We start from the raw sequence: 4,261 nt of genomic DNA, 5'->3' as shown, positions 1-4,261 counted from the left end.
TGAACACTACAATGCTGATCATTAATAAAAAAACACAATACTATCACCATAAGTGCCATTATACACAGGAGATCTGTACTTAGTATGCAGTGTCTGTGTACAGGTAATACAGTGATCACCGGTGACATTGTACACAGGACCTCTGTATATAGTGCCAGTGTACGGGTAATACAGTGATCACCAGTGCCATTATACGCAGGAGCTCTGTATATAGCGCCAGTGTACAGGTAATACAGTGATCACTGGTGACATTGTACACAGAAACTCTGTATATATTGTATAGTGTCAGTGTGCAGATAAAACACTGACTCACCAGTGATGTCTCTAGGTGAAGTCCTTCAGCTTCGCTTTTCATCTTCATCCAGCACAGACCACCATCACGTCTTCCAGCCAGAACTCGTCTCTTCAGGAAATAACACAGTTATATAGAGCTCAGCTTGCAGAACACATTAATTAATTTTTCCCCAACTTCTACATTGCACCAGATGAAGAAAAAAAGGACTGCCCCCCATTTAAAACAGTATCCTCAAAAAATAAAATAAATACATCACTGCAGTAATAATATCCCTTAATTAGCCCCTATGGTAATAATATCCCCCATCTTGAGTATCCATTCTGCCCCCATATGATCTCCCCATCCTGCCCCATCTGTCCCATGATCCTGCCCCATCTGTCCCATAATCCTGCCCCATCTGTCCCATGATCCTGCCCCATCTGTCCCATGATCCTGCCACCCCATCTGTCTCCATCGTATCCATCCTGCCCCATGATCCTGCACCATGTGTCTCCATCCTGCACCATGATCCTGCCCCATCTGTCTCCATCCTGCCCCATATTCCTGCCCCATCTGTCTCCATCCTGCCCCGTATTCCTGCCCCATTTGCCTCTATCCTGCCCCGTGTCTCCCATCCTGCCCCTGTGTATCACAACCTGCCCCCCATGTGTCTTACATTCTGCCCCCTGTGTCTCACATCCTGCCCCGTCTCACATCCTGCCCCGTCTCACATCCTGCCCCCGTGTCTCACATTCTTCCCACCTGTGTCTCACATTCTTCCTCCCTGTGTCTCATATTCTGCCCCCTGTCTCTCACATTCTGCATTCCTGTATCTCACATTCTGCCATCCTGTGTCTCACATCCTCACAGAATCATAGAATCATAGAATGGTAGAGTTGGAAGGCACCTCCTGGGTCATCTGGTCCAACCCCCTGCTCAAAGCAGTATTCACTAAATCATACCAGACAGATGTCTGTCCAGCCTCTGTTTGAAAACTTCCATGGAAGGAGAACTCACCACCTCACGTGGCAGCCTGTTCCACTCATGGATCACTCTAACTGTCAAAAAGTTTTTTCTAATATAAAATCTGTGTCTCCTCCCATTCAGTTTCATCCCATTGCTTCTAGTCTTTCCTTGTGCAAATGAGAATAAAGATGATCCTTCTACAATGTGACAGCCCTTGAGATATTTGTAGACAGTTATTAAGTCTCCTCTCAGTCTTCTTTTTTGCAAGCTAAACATTTCCAAATCCTGTAAACGTTCCTCATAGGACATGGTTTGCAGACCGGTCACCATTCTGGTCGCTCTTCTCTGAACTTGCTCCAGTTTGTTGATGTCTTTTTTAAAATGTGGTGCCCAAAACTGGACACAGTATTCCAGATGTGGTCTGACCAGAGGAGTAGAGGGCAATAATGACTTTGCGTGATCTAGACTGTATACTTCTGTTAATACATCCCAGAATTGCATTTGCCTTTTTTGCTGCTGCATCACACTGTTGACTCATGTTCAGTTTATGATCTATTAGTATACCCAAGTCTTGCCCCCTGTGTCTCACATCCTGCCCCCCCCTGTATCTCACATCCTGCCCCCCTGTGTCTCACATTCTGCCCCCCGTGTCTCACATTCTTCTCCCAGTGTCACACATCCTGCTCCCTGTGTCTCACATACTGCCCCCGGCTTGCCGCATTCAATTAAAAAAAAAACACCACGGTCCAGCACCGATGTCCATCTCAGGCATTTCAGCGCGGACTCGCCAGCGAATGACAATGACGTCATACCGGCGACGTGCTCTTATATCAGCTGCCAGCCTCCGAGTGGCTGGCAGGTTTAACTATTGACTTGTGGGCCCATGCAGGCCCGCAAGGCAATAGAGTAATTGAACCTGCGTCTGAGAGTTACTGTACCGGCAGAAGCCTGCCGATGGGCAGATGAAACGGGGCTCGATGTGGGCCCCCTCTGCCCACCAGGCCCAATACGCCAGTCAGGGCAGTAATGCCCTGATTGCGGCCCTGGTAAAAGGTGTATGGCACGCTGAACTAGAGGAGCAGCAGTGGGAGCCAAACCCATCAATACTGCACTAAGATGTTTCTCTCCATCCAAGTAATTCAAATATAACATAATATTACATGTAATTCAGATCCAAATGGACCTTTCTCACACAAGGATTTAAAATGGGTATTAGAAAATCCGCATCAGTAGAATAGTAGTATTTAGTACAGTGGCAGTGTGGCACGCATTGCCCTTTGGATGCATTTGCCAAATGTAACACAAAAGCGCAGTGCACACTGAACTATATCTGATACAGTCTGTATTATAATGCTGAGGTGCATTCAGGCTATGTGCACACTTTGCGGATTCCACTGCGGAATTTTCCGCAAGCGGAATTCCAAAATCCGCAGTGAAAACCCGTTGCGGTTTTTACTGCGGATTTATCGCGGTTTTTACTGCGGTTTCTTCTGCGGATTTTCATCTGCAGTTTCCTATTGGAGCAGGTGAAAATCCGCAGAAAAGAAGTGACATGCTGCGGAATGTAATCCGCTGCGTTTCCGCGCATTTTTTTCCGCAGCATGTGCACAGCGATTTTTGTTTCCCATAGGTTTACATTGTACTGTAAACTCATGGGAAACTGCTGCGGATCCGCAGCGTTCAAATCCGCTGCGGATCCACAGCAAAATCCGCAAAGTGTGCGCATAGCCTTACAGTTTTGCAGGCTAAAATCCCCTGCTTTTCTTGACTTTCATCAACTTTGCAAAAGGTCCAATATTTGTCTAGATTAGCTACATAGAAAGTGTGCAAAATATAAAAACTAAAAATTTGCATATATTTTCTATTTTTTTCAATAAAATATATTCTTTTATCGATAAAAAGTAAGCACTTTAGTACTTTTTGGTGTATTACACTACAAAAAAACTGCGTTGCTTGATCCTCTTGCAACTGTCTTAACCACCTGCCCCCTATATTTTGTCTAAGGAAGGGGTGAATCCTTACTGCCTGAAACTTGCTAAAAGGAAGGATGCAAATTATACAGATAGGCTTGCCAAAACTGTCCTCAAAATGGACTATTATGTCCTCTTGACTTGGTCCTAATTAAGTGGATATACTAATACACTCAGACATCGCTTTCAGCAAACTACCTAAAAAACTGTCACCTGTAGACAAAATCTTAATTTTAGAAACAAGAATTTAGATATTGTTACCCACGCTGTTGACACCTATAGGACATCTAGGCAAAGGGATACATGTGCAAAGATATATATATGCGGTATTTAGTCCTATAAGATACCATCCACACTAATCTCCATCAATTGTGCAAATGCCTGCTTAATAAATTGAATTGTTAGTCACGCATAGCAATTTGCAATAAAAAGGATATATTCAAAACAACAAACACAAATACCGTATATACTTGAGTATAAGCCGAGCATTTCAGCCCATTTTTTTAGGCTGAAATTGCCCCTCTCGGCTTATACTCGAGTCATTTCCAGGGGTTGGCAGGGGAGGGGGAGCGGCAGCTGTCTAATCATACTCACCTGCTCCTGGCGCGGTCCCTGCAGGTCCCTGGTTCTCCGGGCGCCGGCAGCTTCTTCCAGCATTGAGCCATCACATGGTACCACTCATTACAGTAATGAATATGCGGCTCCACCCCTATGGGAGTGGAGTCAGGTCCATATTCATTACTGTAATGAGCGGTACCACGCTCAATACAGGAAGAAGCTGTCAGCGCCCGGAGAACCAGGGATGTGCAGGGACCGCGCCAGGAGCAGGTGAGTATAACAAGGGCATTGCCCTATATTCACCTGTCCGCATTCCACCGCCGGCGCCGCTGTGTCTTCCGAGTCCTCTGCAGTGATGCTCAGGTCAGAGGGCGCAATAATGTGATTAGTGTGCGCGCCGCCCTCTGCCTGAACTTCAGTGCAGAGGACGCGGAAGACACAGCGGCGCCCATCGGTGGAACGCGGAAAGGTGACTATAGCAAGTCCCGGGGGC

The sequence above is a fragment of the Ranitomeya variabilis genome, chromosome 1, assembly GCF_051348905.1.
Source record: "Ranitomeya variabilis isolate aRanVar5 chromosome 1, aRanVar5.hap1, whole genome shotgun sequence".
Lineage (NCBI taxonomy): Eukaryota > Metazoa > Chordata > Amphibia > Anura > Dendrobatidae > Ranitomeya > Ranitomeya variabilis.
The sequence above is the reverse complement of the archived record's forward strand: the minus strand, read 5'-3'. Positions refer to the sequence as shown.